This window comes from Crocodylus siamensis, chromosome 3 (assembly GCF_052110815.1).
Source record: "Crocodylus siamensis isolate JL-2025a chromosome 3, ASM5211081v1, whole genome shotgun sequence".
Taxonomy (NCBI): Eukaryota; Metazoa; Chordata; order Crocodylia; family Crocodylidae; genus Crocodylus; species Crocodylus siamensis.
The window spans coordinates 142,871,833-142,894,077 of NC_143397.1; the positions used below are offsets into that span (position 1 = coordinate 142,871,833).

Genomic DNA, 22,245 nt, shown 5'->3' on the forward strand with positions numbered 1-22,245 from the left:
TTTCCAGTATGAGCCCAGTTTTTTTCTCCTGCCCTGGCAGGGGGTCGGACTTTAAGATCTATAAGGTCCCTTCCGACCCTACTTCTGTGATTCTATGATGAATTTCCTGAAGGTATTTTTGAGCTGTCTTGTTGCCTGATTGGTGAACTAAGCCTTCTATGTTCTGTTCTGACCTGACATACAGATGGGATCTTGCACCCTTGTGTCATGGCTTTTAAAGATAAAACTAATAGGGCACTTTTACACATGCTCCAGGGGTGGAAAAGAGGGGGCACTTTAATTAGAGCAGCTCCAAGAGTGTATAAGCATCCCTGTGCTTAAAAATGGCAGTGGAGGTTCTTGAACTAAAGTTTGTTCAACAAGCTTTGTTCAAACACCCTTCCCACCGTTTTAAAGCCCGGGGATGCTGATACATGAGATGCAGGAGGCTGCTGGATCACGGTAATTGCCAGGTTACAGGAGACTCAAATAACTGGAGCACCTCCACACTCATGTACTGGCACCCATAGTGTCCACTGTCCCCTGCAACAAACTCCACTCTAGTAGGCACTGTACAAACTCAAAACAGAAACATTATTTCCTGTCCCAAGGATCTTACATGAGTAAGACAAGATACAAGAGATGGCAAAATGGAAAGCAGAATACCAGGAAACAAATAACTGGTTAACATAGGCAGTGATCATCAAGATTTTAATTGGTATACCAGCAAAGGAGAGTTTTAAGAAGGGATCTGAAGTAGGATAGTGAGGTACCCTTGGAAATTTTTACAGGGAGCTTCTCCTGAGTCTGGTGGACAGCATGGGAGAAAACACAAATATGCTGGTGTGAAAATCTAACGAGTAGGAGGATAGAGGATGGTAAATATGGGCTGATTTGAAGTCGGAGTTGAGAGAAATTAATATACAGTGATTTCCTTTCTACAGACTCCTTGATGAATTCTACAGAAATTCCCTTTCGTAAAGAAACTGCACTCGCCAATATTCAATAACACTTTCTCTTACAAGCGTTTTGATGTCCAGAACCCAGGTTTGCAAGTAAGAGGTGCCCAGGATTTGGTTTCAGGGTGCAGATGCTTCTTAAATGTCTAGAACCAAGGTGAAAGGCACATGCGAGCAAGATTCTTGGCTATTTAGAACCAGGGCTGGGATGAGCTTTGAGTATAGTCAAGAGTAGGATGTGGAAGAAGAAATGTGGCCCAGATATCAAAAGTCCAGGGGACTGTGAGAGCTTGTAGCTGGATATTTAGGATGCTGATTTGGAGGAAGGGGTGCATGTAATGTTACTTATTTAGATATCATCAGCCATCTATGGGGCATTTTAAAGACAAAATAGAATAACAAAGCTCATGCCTCAAAGAATTTATGTCATCAAGCACTAGAAGGGCAAAAAACATAAGAACATAAGACAAGTTCAGACCAATTGTTCATCAACCAAGTACCCTATCTCTGATAATACCAGGAGTGGATGCTTTAGAGGGAAAATATATAAATAAGGGATATCTAGGGTGATCTATCTCCTGTCATACTCTTCCTGGCATCCACTGTCACTGGTTTAGAGATGCCAGAGAATACATCCTGACTGTTCTGTATTAATGGATCATCCATGAATGATGGATGAACCTGGCTATACTATATGGCTCTACAATCTCTTGTGGTAATAAGTTCCACAAGTTAACTGTGCTGTGTAAAAAAGTACTCTCTGTTGTTAGTTTTAAACCTGTTTCCTGCTAATTTCAGTGGGTGTCCCATAGTTCTAGTTTTCTGGGACTTGGTGAGTAAATCCCCTGTTTACTTTGTTTCCACCCTTCAACATTTTATAGACCTCTATCATATCCCCCTACCTCCAGCCTTCTTTCCAAACTGGAGTCCTAACTTTTTTAGTTTCTCCTGGCATAGCAGATGTTCCATATGCCTAATTAACTTGGTTGTCCTTTTCTGTATTTCTAACAAAGTTTGGAGGCCAGGATACAGGAAGAAACAAACATTTAGGACTTTAGCTAATGGTCCTACCTAGATGACTGGCACTACAGTGTGGAGAGGTCAGTAAGATTTCTCTGGCAGCATCCTGTGAGTGACCCAGGTCACATTGGCCATCATTTGGAATCAAATATTTTCAGATCTATATTTACTTGAGGCCTACCAGGCCCAGGTCTTGCATGCCCTTTTTTCAGCAGGCTTGATTCATAGCTGAAAAATAATCTGTTTGACTCAAATACCAAAAAGGAACAGTGTATCCAAAAATGACATTATCTGTTTTCATGGTACTAGGCTTAACTGTACAAGCTTTTCTGGAAATGTTTAAGAGAATAAAACTATATTAAAAAAACCCACCATCGGCACAGCTGATATAAATGTCTTTTCATTTTTTAATAATCACTTTTATAATGCTAAATCCTTAAAGTCAGTGTCTGGACTCTAGCTGGAGGCTTCCCAAGAATCATTGCTTGTCATCACCATTTTCACAGAAATGAGACTGTTTATCTCTCCACTGGTGTGGTGTGTCCAGTCATTTTTTTCCATTCATGCACTAGTTTAAGTTGGTACCCTCTTTATAGGAAAGATTAAGCCTCCCTTTCCCTACCTGTTTTTTTTTTAATGTTTCTATATCCAAACTAAAATAAATAATGTGTTAGCAGAATATGTTACTGTCTGCCTTAACATTGGCTCCAGGTCCTCTTGCATTTTTTCAACACATGCCTCCATCTTGTTCACCATAAATACCTGGATGGTGGGTGGTCATGCTGGATGGTTCTAGTGAATGGAAATGTTATGTAGAGCTTTTTGTTCCTACCTCACCAGTAGGCCTGTGCAAAGAGGCTAGTATTTGCTTCGGATTCAGATTTGGCTGATTCGGGGGACAGAGATTCAATTTGGTGATTTGAATCACTGTCCCAAATCGACTTGGCCGAATCTGATTTGGAGACTCAGCTGCTGCCGAATCTCCAAATCAAACAGGTTCCATTACTCGCCCACTCTCCCAGCTCTGTCAATGGCTGCCCCACCCAGCACCAGCTTCTGGCTCTTTAAAAAAAAAAAAAGCACAGCACTCACCAGATGCTGCCAGGGGGGGATTTGTGTGGTAATCCCTGCTGCTCCCACTGCTCTGCACTGCTCTACAATGAGCCCCCAGAAGCCCTGCAGCTGCTGCAGCCTCTGGTGAGTGTGGGGCTTTTTTTTTTTTAAAGAACCGGGAGTTGGGGCTGGGCAGGGCAGCCATGGCTGAGGCTGGGAAAGCAGGTGGGGGATGGGGGCTCGTGGCAGAGCCCCACACACAATGTGGGGCACTGGGGGACAGCAGGGATTGCCCCTCTTGCAGGAGCCGGTGAGTGGGGGCTTTTATTTATTTATTTTTAAGAGCCAGGAACTGGGTCAGGCAGGGCAGCCATTGATGGGACTGAGAGAGTGGGCAGGGGTTGGGGGATGCTCAGGGGGGCTGGGGGATCAGGCAGGGGATGGGGCCTAGCAGAGGTCCCCCCATGGTCCCTTCCCCCTCCTCCAGCCCCACCCTGCCCCCTACTTACCTGCAGAGTCCGGGTCCAGCTCCCTGCTGCGGCGAGCAGGGACTGCCCAAATCTCTGAAGCTCTCTGAATCTTTTCCGAATTGATTTGGAGAGCTTTGAATCGATTCAGACCTTTTTATTGGTTTCCTGATTTGATTTGGATTTGGAGATTCAGCCGATGAATCGGGCCTAATCTCCTCCAAATTGAATCGGCACCCAAAGCTTCACACAGCCCTACTCACCAGTTCAAAACTAAGCCAGGTTGATGGTGAAATACAAAAAAATCTGTATTTTCATGCATTTTGGATCCCTGTCCAAACTCACCCAGCTGAATCTCTTTCTATCCCTTAATTTTGCAGTCAGGGACTTGTTCACGCTATTCTTTGTTCTGGCCAAACAATCTTCCTATGGGTTGTGCGAGCTTAGGAAAGTGAGGTGAAAGCCTGTGACATCCTTGCCCACATCACCTTGGGTGTTGGTGTTGATGTCCTTTCTGAACAAAGCGTTGCTGAGACTTTCCTGAAAGAACTATCATAGGAAGACCTCAGATCACCCAAGATTTGGGTCTTTCATAGCGGTGCTGAGACCTTTGAGATTTCACCAACAAAACCCCCCGGTGCTAGCAGGCTGAGTTCTTGATACCTATAAGTAAAATAGGAGGAGTTTGTGTTGAACCTATGGGTGGATCTAAGATTGTGAAAAGAGGGTGCAGATGGTAAGGTACATCATCACATACAACACAAGACATATTTTTCTCTACTTAAAAAGAAACTAGAAGCTTTACTAATATGCTAGAGGCCTAGGGCTCTATTATTTAGTTTAAAATTGATACAAAAGCAAATATAACTATTGGAACGACTTAAAAGCAGTCTGCAAGACTGCAAAATAGGAGCTTCATTACCAGGAGCAACTGACAGACACCAGAATTGCAGAAGAAAGGCTAGTTTGATTATCACTCAGAACCTCAAGACTATTAAAAGGAGAGACAACTATTGACACTTGTGGAATGAAGAGTTTAGGAGGAATCAGGTATATTTTAATGAAAAATAAAGTCAGTTGATGTCCTCACTGCTCCAGAATAGAAATGCTGCTGCCACTACTAGGAAGTTGCTTTTACACTTCGGGTGAAGCAGAAATCAAAGAAATGGTGCAACTGTACCAGTACAGACCCTTGGATCTGCCCCTGGGTAAACCTACCAAGCTTCGGGCACAAAAAAAAAAAAAAAAAGGGCTATGGAAAAGCAGTGGACAGGAATGAGAGGCATTTCCTCCTAATCAAATCAGTTTGTCCTTCCCTGCTGTCACTGGTGACTTATGTAAAATTACCTGTTTATTGTGTTTCTTTGAGTAGTGGACAAAATGTCTTCAACAGAGAAAACACCCCCATAATTAGTAAACTTGTTGGCAATCTCTGTCAAGATGCAGAGACCAAACTACTGGACTCCACTGTGTGGTCACTTTAGATTCAGATTCTAATCAACTGGTAAAACTTTGTGCAAAAACCTGTGCAGCAGCTACCTGTTCTGTCCTGTGGCTAAATAGAGGATTTCAGTCAATGGGACATTTAAAAACAATTCTATATTGACCTCAAAAGCCCATTTTGTTAGACTTGGCATATGTTTATCTTGGCAAATATCATTTTCAGCTTATATGGAAAATCTGCTAGTTTCACTCAGACATAAACTTTGCCACAGTCAGTCATGCCTTTGCCACCTCCTGGTTAGAACATTAAGTTGTACTGCCAACCCAAGTGTACTCTGAAACTGATCCCTGGCTGAAGCAGCTACAGGATGCAGCTGCTTGCTCCTTAAGATAGGGCCAAATATGCTATTTGCAACTATACTTACTTACTATTGGGGACGTCAAAAAGATATAACACAAGATGTGAGTGTTATTACACAAATACAATACAGTACGTAACTACTTGAGTGAGTGATCATTTCTTTCTTTTTTATGCTTTTCAGCAGTTGTTATAATTAAGGCCAGGGTGGATCTGCTTTTAGGTCCTAACACTGGAAGGAAAGAGCAAGAACTTCTCTGAGCAGCATCCTAGGAAAGGAACTCCCTTCCAAGGCAATCAGTCACTTGTTGGCTGCATTTTGAGCATGCACAAGCCTCTGTTACGATGTTTTTACAGACTCCCTTCCTGGTTTGAATATTTTGCTCCAGACTCCACCTTTTCCCCTTACCCTTTATACAGCATACATAATGATTCCTCTCATGCCTTATTTCTAGAGTTTTTTGATTTCCTCCTTTGCACATATTCATTTCTTGCTGCATCCAGCATTTGAACTAGTTTGTGGATTTTGGCTTTTGATTGTTTGGAGCTCACATACCATGCAATAGGCATCTGACCAGTATGTTAAATACGCAAATAATACTAACAACTTCTGGAAATAAAAATGCTTGAACATGACTTGGGAAACTCTTTTCTTGTCTCTTTGACCTACTGTTAGCAGGAGAAAAGACTATGCTAATCATATGGGATTAGCACTGCAAAAGAACTCTTTGGAGTGAGAAGTAAATGTCACAACACATACTCACTACTCACTGGGGACAAACAGTGATATAAAAAGTGGGATAGTAGGTTTTGTTGCATAGTTACCAGCAGAGCACACAGACCAAACCTGGTCATATCACTCACCTGAGCTTCTACTAATACCTCACATTTCCTCTGTTTACAATTCTACCATATAACCAATTTTCTAATCCCCCCGCCCATCACATAGTAACAGAATCTGGGATCAAGGGAGAAACGCTGCCAGAGATTAGAGGTTTGGGAATTTACAACTGTTATCTAAAGACAAATGATAGTAGGAGTCAACCGCTTTGGTCAGAGATTCTTGTTATTTTAGAAAAGTTTATGTGATATATATATATATATATATGTTTTTTCCTTCTTAAGAATCATAATATAGAAGTCATGTTTTCTATAGATCAATGAAAAGAAACAAAATAAAAACAAAAACAATTCTGCTCCCACTCACCCAACAGGAATCCATTAAGCTAAGGTCTGGAAAGCACTGACTCAGTTACAGATGTAGTGAAGTTACAGATGTAGTGAATTATAAACATGTACTTGTCACAGCTTACTACACAAGAAAACAGGCAACCATCCTATATTAAAATACATTTTTTGTTTTCCTTATCATTAACCTTTTTTTCCTTATACAGTTACATAGTATTAAGCGTGACCAGACTGCAGTACAGTTCAGCAGTTTGGAAAAGAGAAAGCCTGCAAGAAAAAAAAGTTTAGAAAAAGGAAATCTGATTTAAAAGATATTTTTGGTAGCTAGTCAGGTGGTTTGGTTTGAATTTCAGTGGCTGTCTGCACTACTGTACTTTGTGTCATGGCATGCGCAGAAAGGCTGAAGTTTTAACTGATTTCCTGCCTAACCACAGTACAACAGATAAAATTCTAAAAGACTAGGCAAAGGAGAACTCTACTAAATTAAAATTAAAATGTACTGGCAAAGCTGGAAAGGTGAAATTTAAATGAGGCTCGGTTAGATGTTTCAAAGGGTTGAATGACTGATCCCTGTTTTATGTTATGCCAAACAATGCTAATACTTTAAATGCTAGCTCTGCTGAATGAGAAATAGATGCTTTAATATTTCATGGACAATAATGCAAACTTCACCTAGTCCCTTTAGAGTTTTCTGGATTCCAATAATTCGTGTGTGTGTGTGTGTGTGTGTGCTGCTAGTGGGGGTTTTTTAAAGCTTGTTAATATTTTTCAGCTTTACAGTCTGCTTTGGTCTACTCAAATACCATATGTGAACCTTGGACAAAACCACCCACTGGCCCTAGGCATAATGCTCTTGAAAGTTTAAGTCTTCCCTGCCTTGCTAATAATTACTACTCCCTAATTTCACCCACTCACTTGGGGGATCAGACAGTTTGGATCATCCAACATTATCATTAAGATCCATTCCCTAGTGCAGCATAAGTATGTGGATGTTGTAACAGAAAGATCACTTTCTGGGGTTTATGGCAAAATAACCAATTTATATAAAACAGATCTTCTATGTGTGTCCTCCATGCAATGCATACATACTGAATTTCTCCTTGAAAACAAGGGAATACCAAAAAAAGTAATGGGGTGCTAAAATCAATTGGCAATGTTGTTTAACTTCATTTAGTTTTGTACCTGGCCACATCATTGTTACAGGCTATTCTGGTGTCTGGCAGAGCCGGCAAGCAGTGTCATCCCAAGATAACATTCTTCCACATATCATTGATAAAGCACCTATCACCACTGCATCTAGGCAATGACACTAGAAAATACCCAGACTCTTCAGGCCTCCCTCTAAGTTTTGCCCATTTAGAAACAATGACTTAAAAAGGTGAACATTTAGGTTACATAAGCAACAATTTTCAATCCTACATTCCTTATCAACCCTTTAATTAATGGAATGCAAGGGAGAAATATTGAGGTGTGAAGGACAGAAGAACTGCCATAGAAAGTTAGTCTGGTCAAAAATTTTCTGTGAAACTTTTTTTTTGGACAGAATATTGTAAACTTTTAAACCAATTTAGAGTATTCCTGGAAAGTGTCTGTTTTCCTCAGAAATTATGGATTTTTGTAGAAAGTGATAATTTGATTTCTTTCTGCTCTTGGCAAGTACATTTCTGGGCTCTTCTGCTCTTTCTGTGGAAAAAAAATCTGAGTTTATGACTGAGGTCGGAGAGAAAATGTTTTTCATAGACCGATACTCCTTTACAGGTTACTTTACTGATGTATGTATTCATATGGCCCTCATGCTTAACTGATATTCTTTCTTTGATCTATTCCTTTGATAATCAGGTTTCATACTTTTTTCTCTTTTAGACCTTTACCTTTAGTGGTCTGGTTTTCAAAGGTGTTGAGTAAGGAAGGTACAAGCTTTCAGCTCTTCAGAAAAATCAGGCTATAGAATCGGAAAGATTTCGCAGCCGGTTAGCCCCAGACGAACTCTAGAGCTAAACTGTGCCTTTGGCCCAACTGCGCTGTAGCAGGGCAGCATGCTACAGCACTGCTAGTTTCCCTTTGTCTTGAGAAAGAGCCTACCTTCTCCATGATATGGTTTAATTCCCTCACTGGATCAGCATGACTGCACTACCTTCTGCACTGTGGGGCTCACTGGTGGGAGAAATGATACTTGTCATGTGGCGGTCCAGTGTAGGGGAACAAAGGATGTCCTTTTGCCTCTTCCTCACTCATCCATAAACTGCTAGGCCACAACTTGGTTCTCTTTCGATGACTATGCCTTAATATGATCATAATCAATTCTTCTCAGGAACTTTATTACTTCCACAGGGTATCAGACCTGCACCTCTGTGCAGTACATCTATGGCATAGATTACGGCACGCTTTAAAGGTAACATTTATATAGTACTTTGTTTTTTTTTTTAAGAAAGCCCACAGGAGAGAAACCAAACAACAAAACTTTGGCAATTAATTAAAAAGTAAAAAGATAACGTGAACATGGCAAGTAAGTAGTTCTCTGATACTGCTGCAAAAGGTGACTGTTTGGAAAGCAGCCCTGAGCCATCTCTCAAGAGGAAACGTCTGCCCATAAGCTGCCCTATATGGTATCTCCACCCTTGAAAACTCTCCAAATCCACATCCTGTTGCAGAAACATTCAATATTTTACTGGAAATCAATGCCTTGTTTTTATAGACATTTGCCCTTTTTATTTTTTCAAATATATAATTTGCTAGTTAAGTCAATACGAAAAATACAACACAAACCAGAAAGACTGGGAAAGGGAAGATAGAAACAGGACTTCCCTGTATCTGGATATGAAGATTTTCCTAAGAACACAGAATATATTGTATATCATAGCAGATGACCCCTCTTGTCTGGATAACATTTTTGAAAGACTTCTGCTAAGCAGTAATTATCCATGAGTTTTATCTACCCAAACTAAGCTAAAGCTTAGTTTTTAATCAGTATCACATGCAACACTTTAATATTTGGTTGGAGTTTGTTCCCTCGCTATACCTACTACAGAAAATGATAATGGAAATGGGCTCCAGCAGAGCATGAATGAGTAGGCACAGAATTCTAGCACTTTATTTCACAGTTTAGGAAGGAAACCTGGCCCCATAGACACGCTCTGCTTTCCATTCAAAGCCCAGACCTGCCATTTTCTTTTTCACTTTGTCCATTCCTTTCATGGCTCTGCGGTAATAACCTCCCCTGTGAGGGTTTTACCTGGGCTGGGCTCCAAAAATGCATGCAAGGAAAAGGTTAGGCTCAAACTGGTTAAGAAACAGGATGTGAACATCTTTATTAATGCCTGATCCCAGAGGCCTAAAGAGCAGCTGCTGAGACCAGGTAAGTATGAGAAGTACCTTCCAGCCATGGCAGTGACCCACTGTGCCTGTCAGCATCAACTTCTCTGCACTGAAACCTCCACCCAGACACAGCCTGCAGCCACTGTGGGGGCTGCCTGGTGTGGCAGAAGCTGCTGATACCCAAGCATGGGAGCGCCCCCACTTGTGGGATGTGCCCCTCAGTGGAGTCCCTGGAGGGCTGAGTGCGGGAGCCTGAGGAGGAGGTACGCCAGCTATACACCATCAGGGCCCATGAAGATTATATTGACAGCTGCTGCCAGGTCCTACTCCAGGGAAATGGAGGAGAGAAGAAGAATGTAGAGAAGGGGGAGGAAGTGGCCACAAAGAAGACTGGCCACAAAGACCCCCCTGGAGCTACCTGGAAAACAGTTGTCTCCAGGTCCAGAGCACACAGAGCTAGGGCCACTCCTCCCTGGCACTGCATAGCAGGTACGCTCCCCCCACTACACATGAGGAGACTCCAACAGAGACACTGGAGGAGGGGGTTAGTATGCAGGAGGTAAGTATTCCCACCTGTAACAGGGGGCCTTCTCTGGGCTGATTTACCTTTGGCCCGCCCACCTGTTTCTGGGCTACCTGCCTGCCTTCTTGCCCGCCACGCCTTGCTGATAATTAATTAATTGTTGTTAATTAAGCAGGAGGCTGCCTAGTTCTTGCCCCAATGCTGGGGGGGGGGGGGCGCTATCTGTGGCTCTGTACCTCCCCTACACCACAGCCCATGCCTTGCAGAGTGTTCCATGAAACCTCACAGCCAGATGATGTTGCTGCACCTCCAGCCAGCAGCAAAATGCCCTGTTTATATGGGTGGCCAGAGCTCTAAAATGGCCACCGCAATTAAGTACCTACTGACTGCTTGGCCCCAGGTCTTAAAGTGGCAGGCACAAACAGTGCCCTGCCACACCACCCCTAGGGGATATGCTGGGTGGTGGTGGTGGGGGACTCTCTCCTGAGAGGTACAGGGGGACCTATCTGCCATCTGGACCCCTTAGTCCAAGAGGTCTGCTGTCTCCCTGAGGCCTGCATCTGAGATGTTGCGGAGAGGATCCCCAGGTTCATCTGTCCCTCTATTACCCCATGCTCCTCATCCATGTGGGCATGAATGACACACCTAGGGGTAACCCTGACCAGGTCATGAGTGACTACAGGGCTTTGGGGGCTGAGCTCAAGGGACTAGGGGTTCAAATAGTTTTCTCTTCTGTGCTCCCTGTTGCAGGCCATGGACCCAGGAGGGAAGGCTGCATGGAAGAGGTTAACAGACACCTCAGATGGTGGTGTTACTGTGAGGGGTTCAGTTTTGTCGACCACAGCACACACTTCAGGGAGAGAGGACTCCTAGGACGAGATGGCATTCATGTCACCCAGAGAGGTAAGGCCCTGTTCTCAGCCAGGATGGTTGATCTACTGGACATGGCTTTAAATCAACTTTGCTGGGGGATGGGGAAGCGCCAAGTGGAGCATGCCCGGGCACTGGCACATAGGACAGCTCGCTTGTGGAGGACACCAACACAACTGTTTTTGAAAATGTTCACCAAACAGTTCTCCCACAGCACCTCATAAAATTGAGTTCATCAGCTGGGGGCCTCAGCTGCCTGTAGACCAATGCCAGGAGCACGGGGTACAAGCAGGAGGAGTTAGCCCTCCTGCTCTCTAGTGGGCATCATGACCTAGCAGGGATCACAGAGACCTTGTGGGACTCCTTGCATGATTGGAGGGTAGCCGTAGAGGGCTATACCTTGCACAGAAAGGACAGAGTAGGAAGAAAAGGCAGAGGCCTAGATCTCTACATGAGAGGGCAGTACTCCTCTCTGGAGGCTGACATTGGCTCCAAAGATAAGCAGCTTAAAACCCTCTGGGTCAAGGGGGGTGGGCAGGAAGGTGAGAGAAACCTATCTGTAGGCATTTACTACAAGCCACTGAACCAAGGAAAGGAGCTGGATCTGGAGTTCTCTCAAGAACTAACAGAGGCCACGCGTTCAAGGGACTTGGTTGTCATGGATGACTTCAATTACCCAGATATAGATTGAGAAGAACAGTTGGCCAGGCCAGATCATTCATTCATTCCTGACTGTGATCAAGGAGATCTTCCTGACCCGGGAAGTGCAAGGGCTAACCAGAGGTAACGCTTTCCTAGACTTGATCTTGGCCAATGGAGATGATCTGGTGTGTGGCTTGAACACTGAGGGTAACCTGGGTGACAGCGACCATGAAATTATTAGGTTCACCATCCGCCACAAGGCTGACAAATCAATGAGCAGGACTGAAGTCCTGGACTTCAAAAATGCTGACTCTGACACACTCAGAGCATTAGTAGGGGAGGCGATGCAGGACCAGGAAGGGAAGGCAAATGGGGTGCATGAAGAATGGTCATTGCTTAAGGATATGATCCTTGAAGCATAAAAGAAAACAGTTCCTTCAAAGAGGAAAGATAGCAGAAGGGCTGGCAAGCCCTCCTGGCTTAATAGGGACTTTGTGGTCCTCTTAAAAAAGAAAAAAAGAGGTGTATGTATGGTGGGGATGGTCCTCAAGGAAGATTATACAATAGTAGCCAGCACTTGTAAAGAAATGATCAGGAAAGCCAAGGCAGTGACTGAGTTTAGGTTAGCCACGGAAGTCAAGGACAATAAGAAGTCCTTCTTCAGGTATGTAGGCACTAGAAGGAAAACAAATGGAAGTGTGGGACCCCTGCTTAATACCTTGGGACAGCTGGTAACTGGCATTCAGGAAAAAAATGAACTCCTGAATGCCCACTTTGCTTCAGTATTTCACTGGACCAAGGGGAAAGACAAACAAGATAAGGCTCATAAGGGGCATGCCAGGAATGACAGCCTCCCCACTGTGGATACTGAGCAGAGGCAATACCAACTAGAAAAGCTAGACATTTATATGTCCGCAGGACTGGATGGACTTCATCCAAGAGTCCTGAAGGAGCTGGCTGAGGTCATTGCAGAACCCCTGGCAAAGCTCTTTCAGAATTCATGATGCACAGGGAAAATCCCTGAGGATTGGAAGGGGGCCAACATTGTGCCCATCTTCAAGAAGCAGAAGAAGGAGTACCTGGGCAACTATAGGCCTGGGAAAATCCTGGAAAAGCTCACTAAAGAATCTACATGCGATACTTTCGCGGAAGATAAGATTCTGAATGACAGCCAGCATGGCTTGGCCACAGGTAGGTCTTGTCCTACCAATTTCATCCTTCTACAACCAGGTATCTCGCCACGTGGACATGGGAGACAAGGTAGACATTATATACCTAGACTTCCAAAAGGCTTTTGATCTAGTATCCCATGATATCCTTGTGGGAAAATTGTGGGCTTAACTGCTCAACAGTTCAGTGGGTGGAAAACTGGCTACACGGTACGACCCAGAGAGTTCTCATGAACAGATCTGTGCTGTCTTGGCATGAAGTGGCTAGTGGTGACCCTCAGGAGTTCATGCTTGGACCGGTGCTTTTCAACATCTTTATCAATGATTTAGATGGGGGAGTGAAAAGCTTGCTGGCCAAGTTCGCGGACAACACCAAGTTATGGGGCAGTGTGGTCACGTCAGAAGAGAGGTTGCAGATACAGGTGGACCTGGACAGGCTAGAGTGTTGGGCAGACCAAAACCAGATGAAGTTTAACACTTCCAAGTGTAAGGTGCTCCACCTGGGGGCAAACAACCCTCAACATACATACAGGCTTGGTGGTGACAGCTTGACTTGCACCATGGCCAAAAGGGACCTAGGGGTAATGTCTGACCATTGCATGAATATGAGCTGTTAGTGTGAGGTGGCGGTTAGCAGGGCAAATAACACGCTGGCATGCATCAGCTGAAGTATCTCGTGTAAAACTAAGGGAGTGATACTCCTGCTGTACTCAGCACTGGTTAGACCACAGCTGCAGTACTGTGTCCAGTTCTGGGTGCTGCACTTCAATAAGAATGTGGAAAAACTTGAGAGGGTCCAGAAAAGAGCCACCCATATGATCAGGGACTTGCAAGGCAAGCCATATGAGGAAAGGCTGAGGGGCCTGGGTCTCTTTAGCCTAAAGAAGAGAAGGTTGAGAGGGAACTTGATAGCAGCTTACCACTATATCAGAGGAGTGTATCAGGAGCTTGGTAAACACCCCTGGGGAAGACCAGGACTAATGGATACAAACTCCTGGAAGGTCACTTCAGGTTTAATATCAGGAAAAACTCCTTCATAGTCAGGGTGTCCAGATTGTGGAATAAACTCCCTCCAATGTTGGTACAATCACCTACCCTGGAGGTTTTCAAGAGGAGACCGGACAGTCACCTCGCTGGGGTCACTTAATCCCAGTTGTCTTCCTTCCCAGAGTGGGGGGACTGCACCTGATGATCTGCAAGGTCCCTTCCAGCCCCTAACAATCTATGGATCTATGAAAACCTGGCACCATTGGACATTTTCAAAAATGTTTGGCAGGTGTCTAGAAAAGGATAAGATTTTGAGAACTACTCAACTCCCATCTGGGGAAACAGAAATTAATTACATAGATTTTTTAAAGCACCCCATGCCTGAGTTACTGAAGTCTTTTGAAAAATCTTACTCTAAGTGTCAGATTGGGAACTGCAGGGTGCTGAATGGAAATCTGAACCTACTTGTGACACATGGGCACATGCAAAGCTGGTCCCTAGGCTTTTTTGAAAAGCTGACCTCATATGGATACATAGGAAAGGGACAGGGTGTTTGGACAATATGAAGTGGGCTGGAGCGATCAGAAAACGAGCTCCATTAGGGATTTTGTATGCTCCCATCCTGCTCCCTTCCCAGTTCCCTCCTCTGCTTTTTTTTGATACAGCTGTTTTAGCGTAAAGAGCCCATGCATCAACAGGACGGGACAGGCAGAGATAAGAAAACAAGGCATGGGGAAAATGAGAGAGTAGATGAGGAGGAACGGGAGAGGGCCAAATGGGAGGCTGAGGGAAAGAGGAGACCAGAGGATAACTGGTGAGATAAGAAGAGACTTAATACATGTGAATAAAGATGGGAGAGGGTCACCCAAAGAAGGGGAGAAGGTAAGGGAGGTATTTGAGATAATCTAGCCTGATAACCACAACACTTCTTGTCAATCATAGACAGGAAGTATTGCCTCAGGAGCAATTGATTTAAAAGAAAAAACCCCAACGTTCTCTGAACTTAATCAGATCCTTTCCAGTCTGCTGGGAATCTGGTGAGAACAGCTCTCTTGAGGTATTTCAACATTGCCCACTCCTGACTAGAGAAGCACGCGTTAACAGTGGGTGGAAAAAAACCCCCAAATGACAGTCTTGAAACTCTATGGATCGGTTGAGTGAGTTTTCATTTGTACTGGCCAGCTTCATTTCACATTAAGATTTGGCAAAAACATAAGCGTGTGTTTACCTTAAGCATACAAGCTATGCAAACTACAATCTCCAGGCTTAAAATTAAGCAAAAGCATAAATGCCTTGGATCATGGCCTTATTAGGGAGCAGAACAGCCCTCATTTTTCACTCCCCTCCCTCGATCTTAAATCCTCCATTTACTCAAGCTTGACTTAAAAATTGTCTTTCAAGAGTCAAGCCTAGATCTCCTGCATTTCCAAAATTACCACTAATTGCCCCGTCAGCCTCATTTAGAGAAATGATCAATGAGAAAAAAAAAATCACCATTCTGCATGTATGCCTGTGCGACAGTTTTATCTCTAAACTATGCTTTCAAAGGATTTGCAATCTCCTGCACAACCACAGCAAAGGATTGTTTTGCTTACAGTAGGTCCAAATTTTCATCAACCATTTTTCACCATTTCATAAAAATGGCCATGAATCTTGCAACAAGTACAGTGAAAGAGTCAAAGGGCAAAGCCATTTTTGACTTAGATCTGACGAGGTAAGGGGACACTTTTCTTTTGGCAAGGGTTGTCAGTTAGTTGCAGTACTAGGGGATCAGATAGCAGATTTAGAGAGACAGGTTGATGTTTAAGATCAATGAATAAGCAAAGTTCACAGATGACACATGGCTGGTTTTAAACCTCAGGAATGACAGCAGGGGAGGAGGGGGAACAAGGCCAGCTGTGAAAGTTTCCAGAGAAGTATGTTGGAGGCACAGCAGATGAGAAGCAGAATGACATACAGGACAGCAATTAGTTAACTATTAAGTGTAGCCTGGAATGACTGTCGTGGTGGCGTCCAGTAAGATTCCAGTGTTGGATATCACCAGAAAGGATTTAAAAGACGGGTTTGTCAAATATGACATAATGAGCAAGCCATGAAGAAACAACAAAAAGAGTCACAGGTTTGTACATGCATCTGAAGCAGGCCTCATGGGTAATTGTTCCTGCACAAGGGGACATAATATCAGGATAGTTAGTCTTATAACTGAGGCAAAGGCACAAAGGCATCTGTTAGGAGGATTAAGATAGTGAAGAGCACTGGCCATAAGCTTGCTGAAGACAAAGTTTGGAAGACACACTGTGAGAGATAATTAATCTGATAACAACATATGATCTTTACATACTGTACTGGGGGGGCATAGTGACATTCAAGGAAGAATTTAAAGGAATGCAGAAGAAAAAAGCAAAGACAAGATAAGAAAAAGCAAAAAGTCTTCCATACATATATATACATGTGCACAGGATGGGTGAGCCAGGGCTTAGAGGGTGTCACCATTATATCCTGTTCTTGGCTCTGCCCCTGACCAGGCAAGTTCTTTCCATTTTGGAAACAGGATGGATACCTTTTACCCATCTTGCAGTGAGATGCCTAAATATTTACAATCTGTCAAGGGCTGAGTGTTTCAGAAAAGTGTTGCGAGGGACAAATTATAAATTAATCATTACTGTGCTTTGCAGAATTAGAGGCATTGTTTCTCATCCTAACTTCATACCTTCTGACCTGAGACATAAGAATGAAATAGAAAAGTGGCGGTGCAATTTTTAATATTAGGATGAAGGGGCAAAATGAAGAAGTGTGAATGGGTGTAAATGGAACCAAGGGATACTGTTGAGTCTGAAGTAATTATAGATATAAATATTTTGGCTGGCACAGTAGCAGAGTTTGGAGAAGAGTTAAGGACAATAAAGGTAATCATTTACTAAGGTAGTGATTTTCTGATGTTGACACAGACTTCCAAGAAAAGAAAAGAAAGTAAAGCAGTTTTTCCCTTCCCACAACCCTTCAGATAAGACAGGTTTGTCAGAAAGTCATTATTCTTATAATAAAACTTAGGTTATTTATCTGGTTTCTAGCTGGGAATACAGGAAAATAGATTTCTAAGGATTATTCTTCCTTGAATGCCCTAATCTTACTTGCATGATTGGGGTACAAGTCACATGGATGGGAAAATGGACCCTTAAGGAAGGGAAGCCTGGGTTTCCTTATAAAGACGTTTAAACAATGTAAGGAGTCAGAGCCTATTCTGGATCTAATAGTAGGAAATGAGGCATGTATGAAAAATAAAGTGGAAGTTGGGGGCATCTAGGATTTTGTGATCACAGTTTCATTACATTTTAAAAGCTCTTTAGGGCTGAAGAACTTAGAGGAAGAAGCACAAATGTTTTCGACTTGAGGAGAGCTGACTTTGGGGGAATGTGATATGCCCCGAGGAATTTTTAGTGGAATCCTATGAAGCATGGGAAACATAGATCTGACTATTTAAAAAACATTTGAAGAGAGTGAAATTTAAAGCTATCCTGGTTAATTCCGAAGAGGAAAAAAGGGCAGCTGAGGCCAAATGTGATTAAGTAGGGATGTAAAGATTAGTGTAAGCAATAAGTAGAAGACTTTAATATATATGTATATATATGTATAAACAACTCTTTGAAAAATATAAACAAGCTGGCAAGGAGGACTGAGACTTCTATTAAAAATAAGCAAAAGCAGGTTCAGAAGAAAATTACGGGAGGAGAAAGAATCACTGAAGATTCTGCTCCCAAGAATAGTCCAACTAACCATAATGATTTGTTATGGTTTCTGTGCTAGAAAGATACATGAGAAAACACATTCTTCCCTTAAATTTCTAAGAACTGGAAACAGAGAATATAGAAAAGGAACAAGTTAGTGTGTTTTTTTTCTTTACACAACGGGGTAAAAGGATGAACAACTATCATGATACTTGACATGATTGAGGTGTTAGGTCTTGTCCATATTATGAAAATTTGCAATGGTGTTAAGTACATCCATGCAGTTTTGTCTGTACAAGCTCATAATGCACCAATGACACACCCTCTTGAGTGCAAATTCCCCTGCTCAAAGCAAGTTCTATGACAGCAATGGATGTGTGTGTAGAGAAAAGGATCTCATTTAAGTCATAGAAAGCCAAAGATATAAATAATTTACAATATGTCCACAAGGTAGAAAGGGTTCTTTCCTTTCTTTTTAGAAATGAAGACAGAAATTAGTGAAATCCTAACTGGTATTTATGTAAGTTCTCGGATGACAGATCAGATTCCTGAGGTCTGGAAAGTGTTAAATGTCACTGTTGCAGCAGTGGGCTGTGGGATGGTGTGGGCAATTACAGAACAGTTAGCTTAACATCATTTGTGGGAAAAATATTAAAGGCACTATTGCTAGAACACCTCAACAAGAATAATTTGATTAGAAACAGCCAATATGTTATTTTTGGAGGGAAGTCTTTGCTTAACTAGCTTACTGGATTCCCTCAGAGAAAGTACTATGGTGGTTTTCAGCATAGATACATAAGGTGAACAAAAAAGAACAAATTAATGACAAATAAAATTTACTGAAAGAGAAAAATATTTGAGAGACAGACCAGAATTTTCTGATGGCTCCCTAAACGTAGTTGTCTAAATTTGGATTGGAATAGCTAAATGAGAGGCCTGAATTTTCAGACCTGCTGAGCTATGGGTGGCTCAGTACTTTTGCAAATCAAGCCACTTATTTCAGTGCCTAAGGGTATGGCATGATAAACAAATCATACTGCATTAAAAGGAGAAGGGGATTTTCTATGGGGGCATTTTCTGCATGCTAGATGCTCCACAGTAACTCTTGTGTACCATAAGTGAAAGCTAAACTGAGGCAGTTTACTCCTGAATGAAATGGGGCTAAGTTACCATAGTTTAGCTTCCACTTATCATGGGATAAGAGTGGAGAGAGAACACAGCTGGCAGAAAATGACTGAGTGGTAAATTTCTTCCTATTTAACTTGGTACATTTGGTTTGTCTGTCCATACTATAAAAGTGCCTAACTTGAGGCAACTACACTTGAACATTTTGGACATACTTGATTCTGAAGACTAAAAAGGACAGATTCTGAAGGATATGAATCCTTCATATGAATGGAGGAGTAACAACAGTCTCTCTTTAAATTTGCAAATCTCTACATGAGTCTTGCGTTACTTACTTTCCAGCCAAGGAGATGTGGGCTTCAGAAGCCTTCACTATGTTTGAAAACGTATTTTGTAAAGAGCTGAGACAGAGAGCCCTGCACAGAGAATGCATTTGCAACAGAGTATTTCTAAAACCCAGTGATTATGAGAAGGATACAGGAATTACTATACAAAAAAGACTGGCAGTGATCAACCTATTGTAACAAGGTCCAGTTTGTAAACCAGTCAAAATGGGAAGAATAGAATGGAAGTCAAAACAAAAATATTGTTAGGTCTGTAAGCAGCAAACAGGAGGGAGGACAGGTGGCTGGAGGGGTTAGCAGGGGATAATTCCCAAAGCCAGTGAGTACCAAAGGGCCCCCAAAGCAATCAAAAGCTTCAGTATCTAAAGGGAGTCAACAGATTTCGAGTCAAGGCATTCAAACAGTCCACTCAGTTCAACCAGAAGATAGGTCTCACATTTCACAGTTTCTTCTTCAGTGTTGTTAAGCTCTTCAGGACAGAGGCCTTGACCCCAGAGTGCACTTAACTGAATGGAATAGATGCATTTTAAAATGAACTTATCCTAACTACCAACACTCACTGGTTTATATATAAAAATGAATGCCTGTGCACGTGTGTGTGCATGTATATGCATATAACGCAAGCATTTGTTTTTAATTTTCAAAATACTGAATTCAGTTTAGAAAAACAAAACAAAACTTCTCTGAAATGAATGGCGAGAATCTGAGTGTTAGATTTTCTAAGACAAGTGTGGTAGGTTAGCCATGCCACTCCCATTAACCTAATTGCATGGCTAAGCCCCTCAGCTAACTTTGAAAGTCTCAACCCAAGCCTTTCTGCCCTCAAAAGGGGATGGAGGCATATGCAGAATCGTTTCTTTTAGCAAAGTGGTTATGTTCATTTGCTTTTTGGCACTGGATTGGATTTTGGTCTCTTATTTATATAGATGCGATTCCACTGAATTAAATGGATTTACTTTTGATTTTCACTGGTAAGAGCAGGATTAAGCCATTGGCCAAGATTTTCAAAAGGAAGTTACAATTCAAAGCGTCTGATATGAGACACACCAAAAGGGGCTCATTAAGTGGGTGCTTAGCAACATGGACCTCCAAAAGACTTTTTGAAAATTTTGGCTACAGTTTTTTGTATACATACAAAAGAAGATTAAAAAGATATTAAAACCTAAATCTTAGTAGTTCTGGAAAGGTTGTGTAGTTAAAGATTTAAGCTTGGACATTTCTAAGAAGACTTAGACTTTCTCCTGAATACTCTGAATACTGGAAATAGGAGAGCAAATGTACAGTATTGCATTCAGTTCCAGTTTTATCAGTAAGGCTGTTATTACTTCATAGGAAACACAGCCATGGTAGTTAGGTAGATTCCACGATGTTAGGTATTGTTATTTTCCTGAAATACTGAAGAGGTTATTTTTATATTTATTTTAAATTTTTATTGCATAGGAAAAGTTTTCATGATAGCTCAGTAGGGCTGGATTTTCAAAGTCAATAGATTTTGCATGGACCCAAACTTCACTGTACACTTACTGGATCCTTATACAATAAGGTGTTCAACCTCCAGCTTGCAATCTAGATCCATCCCTCAGCACCATGTCATCTGGTCTGCAGAGCTCCTCAAGGATCTGTGGGAAGCCTCACAGGTTGTGGCTGTGCATGCTAGTTCAGGTGTGCAGAGTTGGCACAGGGCCTGATCTGGCCTTCACATTGGCCCCATGCCATTTATTGGGCCTGTAGGGCCCAAACTGTGAGCATCACTGCCATACACAGATATATCTCTGATGACAAAAGCACTTCTCAACAATCTGTGCTTAAATATTAAAGCAGTAATGCAGAAGTAAAGTCTATGCAAGTGCTGAGGAGTTTGAAAACCAGGATTTGGGTTCTAAAAATGGGACAGATAGAGACGTCATGGACAGAGAATACTAACCCTATGGAGTGAAGTCATTTGGGCAAATGCCCCACTACAATGCATCTGGAGGAATAAATCAATGGTTTTGAGGAAAAGGTACTGCCTATGATGACAGAGCAAGAAAGCAGGCCTTACAAAGCACAGATGTGTTGGGTCAAGGGTCCTTTTCCTGTTCAGCAAGTCAATGTCTTTATGTCTTTCTCTCTTGGACACCCTGCCTAAGTAAAGAATGACAGACATTTCTTAACAACTTCCTAGTTTTTTAAAGGATTCTGAAATACAGATCCAGCCCTTTTTTGTTATGTAACATTAAGTTTCTTTTGCCTCTTTGAATTTCCATTTTGGAACTGATATGCGTTTACACACACACACTTGTTTTTACCTTCCCCTGGGTCTGAGTCAAGACAAATGTGCTCTTGTGACACCTCACTTGTATCAGGAAGTTACTGCCGACATTTCTGAATGGATCCAGTGACAGCTGATGTTATGACAGCAGCCAGCAGGGCTGGTATCAACCTCCCTGGGAGAAGTCAAGCACAACGTTTCCTTGGAACTCCTATTCTCCATTAGCACTGTGAACAACTCTTTGCTGCATCTATAAACCTGAACCCCACTCTGTGCCAGCACTGAGTTGTCACTATCTGCCCATGTACTAAGCAAAAGCTCATTTTTTTGTAGCTAGTTCAGTATTCATAGAGAAGAAATGTACTACTGGACAGATTCTTCAGGCTGTGCTTTAAAGCTGTCTCCATTGACTTCAGTGGGAGGTATCATGTCAGTGTCAGTTAGTTTTTATGCTTAAGGGGTTTTGTGGAATAGTGTCCTATGAATGCAGTTATTAAATGACTGTCAGCTTTTATACTACTTCCAAAAGTCACAAAGATAGAATTTTTTTGCTGAGGATAGTCATCGGAGGGAATTCATAGGTTAAGTTGTATGATTTTATTAACATATGGGAAGAGATGTTTAAAAATGGAAAAATATCACTGCACCACCATTATTTATTTCTAGCAGCTCTGAAAGAGAAGACCAGATGCAGATTTTAATTCAAGAGAGACAACAATTTGATTGGACTTTTGTTGTCATCCCCTGCAAGGTGAAGTTACACGCACATTCCTTTAGTTCTGTCCAAGGACACCAACCTCCACCCAGCAGCTGGTGAATTAGTGCAT

General features: G+C 42.3%; 1 protein-coding gene across 1 annotated transcript in view; it reads right to left on the reverse strand.

Moving 5' to 3' along the window:
• GMDS (GDP-mannose 4,6-dehydratase) overlaps positions 1-22,245 on the reverse strand; it is a 583,437-nt gene that overhangs the window by 85,003 nt on the left and 476,189 nt on the right. The window lies entirely within an intron of this gene.